This window comes from Procambarus clarkii, chromosome 49 (assembly GCF_040958095.1).
Source record: "Procambarus clarkii isolate CNS0578487 chromosome 49, FALCON_Pclarkii_2.0, whole genome shotgun sequence".
NCBI classification, from domain to species: domain Eukaryota; kingdom Metazoa; phylum Arthropoda; class Malacostraca; order Decapoda; family Cambaridae; genus Procambarus; species Procambarus clarkii.
In genome coordinates, this window is record NC_091198.1 from 4529515 (window position 1) to 4542907 (window position 13393).

Genomic DNA, 13393 nt, shown 5'->3' on the forward strand with positions numbered 1-13393 from the left:
TGGTGGCTGAATTATTGATCATTTGGCCGCATCCATGCTCACATGCATCGCAAATGATGATGTTCGAACCTTTCTTGAAAACAACTTCATGTCCCGTTCAAATCACTCCTTTCTAAAGTTTTCTTCCACAAACTACAAACAGAACAAAAAATTGCCAAATAGAATCTAAATACCTAACCTAGACTATACAAAAAAAATTGTGTATATCACTGTTTTGTTCTATTTATAACTTAGCTATACCAAAATTCTAATATACAATAATAATTTTTCGATAAAAAAAAAACTGATTTTGTACAGTATGACTAAATTGATAAATGCATCTTTGGGATCAGCCGCATCTTGGATGACCATAAACTGACCACAGGTTGCTGAGGCAAGCATTTTTCTTGTCATTAAAAACAGGAGGTTTGGCGGTCGAAGAATTGTCATGAATATTTTGCCATTGTTCATGAGGATGATCTTTTCTTGAAAAGTGCTTCGCTCTCTTGCTTGTAATCGAATCTTAGATTACAAAAGTCATTATCCATGTAATGCAAATACAAACAATTGCCGAAAATACCAGAACTCTTAATCTATACTAGGCCTTGCCATAAATTTAAAATATACAATAATACTACTTTTTATTAATGTTATTGCGTTGTTACAATTTACAGAAAGCACACACATAAATAACAACCAATGTTCGAAGGCCTCATCCAGGCACTTGGATGTGGGCTGCGTGCCCAAGATACAACAAGCATTTCCTCTCTGGATCGCGACACTGAGGTGCTGATACAGGAAACTGGCCGCTTTTGAGTCTCTAGTTGGCCTAATTAGTTCCTCACCCACCTTCTTTAGGAACTTAAGTGAACTTATGTGCAATAATAATATCATAAACGAGAAAATATGATTTTGTTGCACAGAAATTTCAATTATACAAATTTGAATGAGGATAGTCTGAAGATTGGTGGAATTATTCCCACCAGGAATAACAACACCTAACCTATCTTAGGCCTAACTATAGGTTTCATTAAATAATTATAATAATTTACATTCGATAAAATACCGTTTTCCCTTACTTGGTGTGTTAAATTACTGAACGTATTTTAGTGCTCCGTTACTGCTTGGGTGAGCATAGCCTTGGGATGGGTTCATAAATCAAAATAAATGCATAATATTTATACATTTTTTTTAGAGCCAATGTTTTAATTTTATTTATATTTAATGCAGAGATTGTACCCCTAATATTTAATGTAGTGTATGTAGCCTAGATGTACAATCCGGTCAGAAGGATCACAAATGTGGAATATTCTGAGACGAATATAAAACTTGCTGGATTTTCAGTATGATCATTTAGTTAATGAGCTGCAGTTATATTAAATTAATATTAAGAGAACACATAGATAACTTATCTGCGAAGTCTCATCTTGTTCATTACGATTACAGGAAGAGGCAACTCTAAAGTGGAATTGAACAAGGTTGAACCTCTTTGCAGGTCGGGTGCTGCAACCCAACTACTACAATCCATATTTAAAATTAATATTTAATAGTATGCAGTGTTGGTGACTAGTAAGTTTTGGCAGTATTTTCCATAATAATTTGCGTATTTAAAGATTATGGATATATGATGCAATTAAAACTCCACAAAATAATTTTGCTATAATAAACTGTTGGTGTTGTCTTAATCAGAATCTTTAGATTGTGGTTAAGAATTATGTTAAGGTTAAGCTGGTTAAGCTCACAATCGAATCTTACCTATTTGGTCAAACAATAAGGGACTAGATTGAGGAACTTGTCTCAATTGATTGATGGCGACACCGGGAGTGAGAGTCTTGAGACACACGAGTCCTGGCGGCGTTAGGACCGCCACTCTTCTTATTTACAAGATTACGAGGAATGGCTGGTGAGAAACGTGTGCCAATTCCTCTGAGAGTACTTTAGGTGGTGTTTGATCATGTCTCATCAACATTCCAGCAAAACTGCTGTCTTTTGAGGTAATAAACGGCGCAAGTCGATACTCTGTTCGAAGGAGCTGTTCTGTAAACGTAGTAATTAAGCTTACATCAATATCCTTGGGGGGTTGTAAACCTCACGTGGTCTAGTTAGAGTGGCGGGCTTCACGTGACCTGGGGCGCTTTTACTCCAAGCTTCCCATGAATCTGTTCAAGTAATTAATTATTTCTAAATCTAAGCTGCTGCATTGTATTTTATAAATTTAATATTTACAGTACATAATTACTACCCTTTAACCTGATGTTAATATTTTGTCTCGCAGGATTCTCATTCGGACACAAAATAAAAAAACACATATATCATTGTCGAAATATCGGCTATGTTATGTATGAATTTAAATATAAATGCTTTCTTATTCTTGATTTTAAGTGAAAAATCAAACAAATTTCAATATATATATATATATATATATATATATATATATATATATATATATATATATATATATATATATATATATGAAAGACACCAAGAGAATATCATTGTGATAATCTCATCTTTACTATAATAAAGTGGTTGTAAACTAGTTATTGTGACGAACATGAAGGAAATAGATATTGTAATGTGTCACCATAAGACAGGAGCCCAAGAGCCGGATCTATAGTGACTCGGGCGTCGTAGGGTGTGACAGGACACATAGTTCACTCTGCTTACTTATCAATGACATATTGATTTAATTAATCACACGACTTAATCTAAGCTACATGCATTCAAATTAAATAAAATGATTATTTCAATAGAACAGAGGAACAAAAAAATTCCATATGCAAATTTAAATAGCTTCTCCGGGTATCTGACCCCAGTGGTAGATTGACTTAGAACCTCTCAACAACTTCTTAGATATTTTTTAATATATATTTGACAACATATTCATCATTCTTCTTAACAAGTAATGCTTAATGGCGGATAATTTTATGTACTTTTCTCTCTAAGTTTCAAAATATTGCCACACCATCACCAATCACGAACCTCTAAGCAATTTGCAATATAATATTGATCTGTAAGATGTCCCCGAACAAGACATAATGTATTAAGAGGCAATAAGCACCCGGCGTCTTGCTTACATTTATTCTCGTATTATTATAATATATGATTATATTAATTCCATTTGATGGTATTAAGTGCATTAACCTCCAGATCCGCATACAAGTGTTGTGATCTCAGCGTGTTGCTGTCATCACTTATGAACGTCAAGGAGAGTTAATGCATATTATTTACAATACACGTCACGAGGGCCTTAATATGAGGCACCAAACAGCACCCAATGAACAACCTCACCACTATCAACGTATCTGCCTTTCCGTCAGCAAACAAGCTCCTCCCCGCCACTACCATCAATCACTTCCTTGACAAACTACCAATTGATGATATCCAAGGTGCTAACAAATTATATTTACAATCAACCACCGAAGCTCTTTCACGGGAGCCACGACACACATTGTTAAACTCTAAGAAAAAATCTTATTTATTTATATTTGTGTTCACGTAAGGATGGACATCATTAGTCATGCTTGTGATAGTGTTATGTGTTAGCTGCTCCCTACGTCGTCCCAGGGGAGTAGATGATGCTGCTTTTGTTCCCATCTAATGTGCAGTATTTACTTTAAACCCAGGAGATTACGTTAAAAACTCACAAACTCTTTTCTGAATTAGAGGTAAGGGGAAGAGGTGTGTGTGTGCGTGCGCCTGCGCGTGCACATGTACTCGAATAGATGTATTCACCTATCATCTGCTTCCAGAGATGACAGATGTTTAATGCAAAAATAATTCTTTAGTTTTTCTTATCATATATGCATATATAAATTGACAATGAGTTAGCATCGACAACCACATCATCAAATCATTTCTATTTATTTACAACTTACGTTGAAGAAGCCCTTCCTGGCATATTATTGTGCACTTGGTAAATTTTCCCCTAAAGATCTTACATGCCGTTATTAGACATGTCATGGTCCTCAACCTCCTGCACTCTGGTTTGGTCAGGTTTCCTTACTAAGTTTCAATAAATCAAGTCTTTTAACTCAGAAAAAAACAATATTATTCTTTTGATTATTACATTCTTGGGTTTACACAATATTAGGTTGGGGGGTTTCATATCTGTCATCATACTCGAGAACAGGTTTCAGATTAGATTTATACAGCATTTGGAAAGCTGCTTTGTACATGTGGTTCTCTATTTTCCCAGTCTATCTTTCCATGGTTGTTATCTAAACTGTTACTCATGATTAACAGTTTAGATTTCTTCTGTCAGGCAATAGCAGCTGCTCTCTCTACATATATTAATGGTTTCCAAGTTGTTCCTGTCATACTCCTGTCTGGGTCATCTGTCATTGAATAGAGGGGGTTATCTATTACTACTGCCATTATCATTGGTCCTCCCATTGTCATAGTGCCTGCTATGTAGTCTCTGGAATCTTCACAGTCTGGGATGTCTTTCTCTTCGAAACTCCAGTCCTTCCTTATCAGCAGAGCCACTACTCCTCCTCCTCTTCCCTCCCTCTCATAGTTTTTTTTAATAAAAACTGATGAGAAATATATAAAAACAGAGGATTGCAGGACCTTGATAAACTCCCGAAGTGGACAACGTAACGCTGCTGGAAGTTATTACCAACAAGAGTAAGGTAATGAAAGTGGACAAGGATATAAGAAGACCAGGAGGTATCTTCACCATAAAGATAAGGCAACTATAGCAATCAGAGAGAGAGAGAGAGTGAGAGAGAGAGAGAGAGAGAGAGACAGACAGACAGACAGACAGACAGACAGACAGACAGACAGACAGAGTGAGAGAGAGAGAGAGAGAGAGAGAGAGAGAGAGAGAGAGAGAGAGAGAGAGAGAGAGAGAGAGAGATAGACAGAGAGAGAGAGAGAGAGAGAGAGAGAGAGAGAGAGAGAGAGAGAGAGAGAGAGAGAGAGAGAGAGAGAGAGAGAGAATGATTTGGATGCGGATATAATGCCAAAATAAACATCTCAGGAACTCATACACAGATTAGATCTGGGTTTATCATGAGGTAATCTTGAGATGATTTCGGAGCTTTAATGTCCCCGCGGCCCGGTCCTCCACCAGGCCTCCACCCCCAGGAAGCAGCCCGTGACAGCTGACTAACTCCCAGGTACCTATTTACTGCTAGGTAACAGAGGCATCTGGGTGAAAGAAACTCTGCCCATCGTTTCTCGCCGGCGCCCGGGATCGAACCCGTGACTACAGGATCACGCGTCCAGTGTTCTGTCTGCTCAGCCACCAGCTCCCTGCACTATTAGGCAAACATAAGATCATCGTTTAGAAATCTAAATCAGGACTCTTTCAAGGCAATCTACGCAACATTTATTAGACCAGTACTGGAATATGCAGCACCTGTGTGGAATCCGCACCTTGTGAAGCACAACAACTCAATTTATAAGTTCAGAGGATTGCACAAGACTGGTGCCAGAGCTAAGAGAGCTAAGCTATGAGGACAGATTAATGGAACTAAATCTCCAAACCCTAGAGGATAAAAGAAACAAAGTGGGATATGATCACAGCATACAAGTTACTGAGGGGAACATACAAGGTGGAGAAATAGAAGCCTCTTCACACTGAGAGAAAGAAAGACAGGAGTACACAAGTGAAAATAGAAATGTAAATGAGTCGAGAAAATGTATGAAAATATTCGTACCCTATACGGGTGGTCAACAAGTGGAATGTACTGAAAGAAAGTCGTGGAAGCCACCTCCATCAACAGTTTTCAGGCAGCAAGGAAATTCGAATATTCCTTGAATATTCGGCAAGGAATTCGAATATCATAATAAGTAAATAATAATGCAACAGATGCAACATGACAAGCTGGGGGGACATATAGAGCTAGACCTTGCTCCCTCACAGTCACTCACATTTTAATTCACAAATATACATACATAAACACACACACACACACACACACACACACACACACACACACACACACACACACACACACACACACACACACACACACACATACACACACACACACATACACACAGAGGAGTGTTTCAGTGTCAGAGTAGTTAACAAACGGAATGCACTAGGAAGTGATGTGGTGGAGGCTGACTCCACACACAGTTTCAAATGTAGATATGATAGAGCCCAGTAGGCTCAGGGATATGTACACCAGTTGATTGACAGTTGAGAGGCGGGACCAAAGGGCCAAAGCTCAACCCACCCCCCCGGGTTGCACAAATAGGGGAGTACAGCTTGGCGAGTACACACAGTGACCCCCATGGAGCTTCAAGGATGTCTCGGGGTGAGAGGAGCGTGCTTGTATCCTGCGTGGTGGTGTCGCTGCTGTCCGATCACAATTTATCCTCCACATCCTGCTGAAGAAGGCGCCAGAGGAGGGGAGGAGTCGCTCAAGCCACTCTGGAGCAAATACTCTGAAGGCTGCATTAGCATCAGAGAGAGTTACTTGTCCCGGAGAAAACCATTTTAAAAATAAATGTGTTGATATACGATTTTGAGAGCGAGGGAGGGTTTTTAATTCGCATTTTGCTTAGATTATTGATTTAATTGGTACTGTTTTTAATCAAACGAGTTAATGGGTTGATAGGTTGCTAAAAAAAAAGATTAAAATCTGAGTAATTTGGTTTAGAATTGGGATAATCAATCACATTCCTTCTCTCTAGTTATCAACAGATAACTAGATAGAACATGCAAGAAGAGGCTGATTTTTTTTTTTTTTTTGCAGAGGTGTTCCTGCGCGGACCCTAAGCCTCTGGCTGGCCCACTGGGCGGGCCCTACGCCTCTGGCTGGCCCACTGGGCGGGCCCTAAGCCTCTGGCTGGCCCACTGGGCGGGCCCTAAGCCTCTGGCTGGCCCACTAAGTGTTACTTGTTTCTTGTGTCTAGTTTTACTTAGACAGACTCGCAGCCGTTGGTGTATATATTGATCCTGGTGTAGTGAGCCTCATAATACAACTGCCACTGTAAACAACTCACTTCCTGACCTTAACGCTTAACCTGCTCTACAATGTTTGCATATTTATTATAGTTTGTTTGCTTCTATATAGGTTTTATTTGTATTTTAATTTTCTGAGTATTTACATATCTAGACTCTCACATGCGCGTGCGCGCACACACACACACACACACACACACACACACACACACACACACACACACACACACACACACACACACACACACACAAACACACACACACACACACATTGGAGCGCTGGTGGCTGAGTGGACAGCACGCTGGATACGTAGTCCTGCGGGCCGGGGTTCGATTCCCGGCGCCAGCAGAAAAGATGGACATAGTTTCTTTCACCCTGACGCACCTGCTGCTTAGCAGTAAATAGGTACTTGGGAGTGAGTAAGCTGTTACAGGCTGCTTCCTGTGTGTGTGTGTGTGTGTGTGTATGTGTTTACTAGTTGTGTACTAGTTGTGTTTTTACGGGGGTTGAGCTTTGCTCTTTCGGCCCGCCTCTCAACTGTCAATCAACTGTTTACTAACTACTATTTTTTTTTTCTCCACACCACACACATACACACACACCCCAGGAAGCAGCCCGTGACAGCTGACTAACTCCCAGGTACCTATTTACTGCTAGGTAACAGGGGCATTCAGGGTGAAAGAAACTTTGCCCATTTGTTTCTGCCTCGTGCGGGAATCGAACCCGCGCCACAGAATTACGAATCCTGCGCCCTATTCACCAGGCTACGAGGCCCCACCTCGTTGAGGTGTGTGTGTGTGTGTGTGTGTGTGTGTGTGTGTGTGTGTGTGTGTGTATGTGTGTGTGTGTGTGTGTGTGTGTGTGTGTGTGTGTGTGTGTGTGTGTGTGTATGTGTGTGTGAAAAAAATTAGTTAGTAGTTAATAACAGTTGATAGATTGACAGTTGAGAGGCGGGCCGAAAGAGCAGAGCTCAACCCCCGCAAGTACAACTAGGTGAATACAACTAGGTAAATACAACTAGGTGAATACATATACCATGGTAACGATCCAACCATAGAAAACTTCAAAACTGATTTTGTATGCAGTGAAATACTCAAAAGAGATCTTGACCTTGTCTCGCATTTCATTTTCAGAGTAACTATGGAAATGCACACACTCCTATAACAGCAAAACAACTAAATAATGAATAGGAATGACTCAAAGGAACCACATTTGTAAGCCGTCCACTCAGCCAAGGTAGTGTTGCAGCCCTTCCACTGCCTTACACACCAACATATTCCCGCAGTTGTAGTGAATGGCATATAAGTAATGTACACATATGCTGATAATGATACAAATAAATCATGGGAACTGTAGGAGAATGAGGTTGTGACGATGACGACGCCATCTGTTGAGCACACCCGACCCCCCTTTTCCTGTTCTCCGGTGCATGACTTTGATCTTATTGACACCTGTATAGTTTCCTTCTTACAATTCATATTTTACTCCTCAGAAGTGATGTGGGAGGTCCCTTTGTTGACAGGATTCAGGCCACCCAGAGCAGTCATGACCTCAAGATGTGTTCCAGTGGGAACAAGTGGCCGAGTTGAGTCCGGTGTAGACTGTGGCTTGTTTGTGTTACTTAGTGAAGTATTGTGCTTGGACCGTAGTATCCCGGGACGGCCAAGTTGAGTTACCAGATGGAAATAATATCCGTCTGTTAAGGCTTGTTATAATTGAAGCCTGTGTGGAAGCCTGTCAGTGTGTTGCTGGAGACCTCTGCCAGTGTGTTGCTGGAGACCTCTGCCAGTGTGTTGCTGGAGACCCCGGCCAGTGTGTTGCTGGAGACCACTGTCAGTGTGTTGCTGGAGACCTCTGCCAGTGTGTTGCTGGAGACCTCCTGCCAGTGTGTTGCTGGAGACCCATGCCAGCGTGTTGCTGGAGACCTCTGCCAGCGTGTTGCTGGAGACCTCTGCCAGCGTGTTGCTGGATACCTCTGCCAGCGTGTTGCTGGAGACCCCCCTGCCAGCCTGCTGCTGGAGACCTCTGCCAGCCTGCTGCTGGAGACCTCTGCCAGTGTGTTGCTGGAGACCCCTGCCAGTGTGTTGCTGGAAGTCAAGTGGTGTTGTGGCACCGTGACGATATACTGTGTAGGACTGGTCCATGATTTACTGAGAAAGGTGAACGCGCCGGCGTAAGGACCATAGATGGACCCACACTAAGGGAGGGAACCTTGAATGATGAACGATAGAAGACAGAAGTGGACTCACTAAAAAAAATAAATTGCAGAGGTTCTGTTACAGTGTCTTGTGGAAAAGTGACGCCTGTTTGCCTTCCATTCCTGTTGGACTGCACTGCCATTTTTTAAGAACTTACCTATGGCTCGGGGTTGAATCGAATAAGAAGAGACATTTGAGTTCCATATTATATTACCATTTACCATTACCATATATTACCATTTAAGTTTTAGTCTAAGGGTTTTTTTCCCCCTCACCTCACCTTGCCCAAAACGCTATGTGTATTAGTGGCTTGAGGTATTGTATGTACTACCTCTATCTTTAAATCAATCAGAATGTTTGTAACTCTGCATCTATGTATGTACTTTTTCCTAAATAAAATATTATTTTATTAATTATTATATTATTATTATTATTATTATTATTATTATTATTATTATTATTATTATTATTATTATTATTATTATTATTATATGAAAATAACGCGGTTACCTGCTAAGTGAGGCCCTGACAGAGGTACAGGAGATGCATGTTATGGTAATCAGGTAAACAAAAATACGGCTATAAAGGGATTACCAAAGAGACTAACAAGGATGGAATGGAAGTGGTGCATATAATTCAGACGAGAATGGAATTTTAAGGACAGTAATTGTGGCACAGGTGGACAATCACCAGGAATTCAGTGTAAACATGATACAAATAGACAACTAGAAGATAGTTGTTGCTGTTGTCCGAAGGTCATAATGATACCAGAAACAGTCGCAAGCTGGCTAATAAAACAGTCCTGCTGACTTTACCAACAGAAATTGCCTGTACAACGAAGGGTCCCCAAGGAGAGCAAGACACTGTGGGGAAAAAAATAGTGGACACCACATGGAGCTGCATCATACAACAGCAGACAAGCAGGGGAAAGAAGTAAGCAACGGAAAAACTGCAGTCTTCCCTCAGGGTGAAGCAGATATGGAGACGCTGGCGATGAGTCACAATAACGTGGCTGAAGAATGTTGACCAGACCACACACTAGAAGGTGAAGGGACGACGACGTTTCGGTCCGTCCTGGACCATTCTCAAGTCAATTGTGTCGACTTGACACAATTCCATTCAAAAATATGTGAAATTTTTTAATGTAATTTACACGAAGTTTTTCGCTCGCTCCTGAGTGTTTTATCAAGGTCTGAGTGTGGGATTAGGACGAGACTTTCATCTCAACGTCTAATTATATGTTAATCAACGTTTATCATATGCTATTATGTCTGCGAGAAAACGTTAACATTACTAATTTTCCGTATTCTTCTTCAAGTTTATCTTGCCCATAATAGGCTCCATTTAGATTTAAATTTATGTGAAGTCACTGTAATACAGAATGAGGTAAATTCAGTAGAACTTATCCAGAGAAGGATGACAATTTAATCCCAGGAAATACAAATCGTTCTTTCGAAATCACAGATTAAAAAAACCCTCATATACATTCTCTCTAAATACGAAGAGTAAATAGTGACACGATTAACGTAGGTAAATACATGAAAGGGTATATCAAATAGTATATACATATGGCCTTAAATATATCAACACTATAATGCACACTAACCCCTGGATATGCATTGTGTAAGCTTAACAGTAGGGGAAACCTGGGTAAATATTGATGAATAATATATGGTAAAAAGTAGGGATAAGTAGAGTTCTTTTTTCCTGCCCGAGGAAAGTCCCAGCGAGGTGACACAGTTTGAGACAGAAGACATAAATAAGTGTAGAAGAGATGCGAGGGAATATAGTCGTGTTCATTGCCGGGAGTAAACGAGTGAAACGTGCTTGAAGCAGAGTCGTGGAGGCAACTTGATTTACAACCTCAAGAACAAGTCAGACGGGGAATATAAACGTCAGAAACTTTCAAGTACCAGGCTCACACAGAAACACACGCACTCGCGCACGCGCACGCACACACACACACACACACACACACACACACACACACACACACACACACACACACACACACACACACACACATACACACACAAACACACACACACACACACACACACACACACACACACACACACACACACACACACACACACATACACACACACATACACACACAAACACACACACACACACACACACACAAACCTGGGGCCTGGTAGCCTGGTGGAGGGGGTCTGGTAGCCTGGTGGATAGCGCGCAGGACTCGTAATTCTGTGGCGCGGGTTCGGTTCCCGCACCCGGCAGAAACAAATGGGCCAAGTTTCTTTCACCCTGAATGCCCCTGTTACCTAGCAGTAAATAGGTACCTTAGAATTAGTCAGCTGTCACGGGCTGCTTCCTCGGGTGTGTGTGTCTGTGGTGTGGGGAAAAAACAGTAGTTAGTAACAGTTGATTGATTGACAGTTAAGAGGCGGGCCAAAAGGGCCAGAGCTCAACCCCTGCAAGCACAACTAGGTGAATACAACTAGGTGAATACAACTAGGTGAATACAATTAGGTGAATACACACAATGTTTGGAAATGATGTGGTGGAGGCTGACTCCATACTCAGTTTCCAATGTAGATATGATAGAGCCCAGTAGGCTCAGGAATCTGTATACCAGTTGATTGACAGTTGAGAGGCGGGACCAAAGAGCCAAAGCTCAACCCCCGCAAGCACAAATTGGTGAGTACAAATAGGTGAGTATGCACACACACACACACACACACACACACACACAAATACATACACACACACACACAGGAGCGAGGAACGTATAAAACGGAACGTTTAAAATACTCAGGGGGATTGACAGAGTGGACATAGACGAAATGTTCACACGGAATAGTAACAGAACGAGGGGACATGGGTGGAAGCTGGAAACTCAGATGAGTCACAGAGATGTTAGGAAGTTTTCTTTTAGCGTGACAGTAGTGGGAAAATGGAATGCACTTCAGGAACAGGTTGTGGAAGCAAATACTATTCATAATTTTAAAACCAGGTATGATAGGGAAATGGAACAGGAGTCATTGCTGTAAACAACCGATGCTCGAAAGGCGGGGATCCAAGATTGAATGCTCGATCCTGCAGACACAACTAGGTGAGTACACACACACACACACACACACACACACACACACGCACGCACACACACACACACACACACACACACACGCACACACACGCACACACACACACACACACACACACACACACATACACACACACACAAACTAGTCCCAGAACTAAGAGACGTGAGTTAGGAGGACAGGCTGCGTGAAATGCACCTCACGACACTGGAAGACAGAAGAGTAAGGGAAGACATGATCACTACCTACAAAATTTTCAGAGGAATTGACAGAATAGATAAAGATAACTGTTTAACACGGGTGGTACGCGAACAAGAGGACACAGGTGGAAACTGAGTACCCAAATGAGCCACAGGGACGTTAGAATAAACTTTTTCAGTGTCAGAGTAGTTAACAGATGGAATGCATTACGCTGTGATGTGGTGGAGGCTGACTCCATACACAGTTTCAAATGTAGATATGATAGAACCCAGTAGCCTCAGGAACCTGTACACCAGTTGATTGACGGTTGAGTGGCGGGACCAAAGAGCCAGAGCTCAATCCCCGCAAGCACAACTAGGTAAGTAACTAGGTAAGTACACACATATATATATTAGCTCACACATCCCCACGCCAATTGGCTGACAACTGATCACGTGTCCCTAGTATTTCCCATCACTTCACTCTTCGAATTCTGGTCTTACCTGAATTTTTTTAGAGCAAACATGAAAACCTCGTCTCGGTAATCCATAAACTTCTCTCAAACGGCGCGTGCCAAACATTTTTAAGACGGATCGATATGTTATCACAAATATATCCGACGAATAACAATGTCTTAAATGAATGCTATTCTTTGAGAACGATATCGATAGAGGTAATGATATCAAAAGAGAACGAAATACAAAAACGACGACATCCTAAATGAACAATATAATTTAATAGTCTTGAAGGATATGCAATAAAGATCCGGGCGTACGATAATGACTTGTAAGGAAACAAGGAAAATAGGAGACGAGTCATAAACAGAGAGAGAGAGAGAGAGAGACAGAGAGAGACAGAGAGAGAGAGAGAGAGAGAGAGAGAGAGAGAGAGAGAGAGAGAGAGAGACAGAGAGAGAGAGAGAGAGAGAGAGAGACAGAGAGAGACAGAGAGAGAGAGAGAGACAGAGAGACAGAGAAAGACAGAGAGAGAGAGAGAGAGAGAGAGAGAGAGAGAGAGAGTGAGAGAGAGAGAGAGAGAGAGA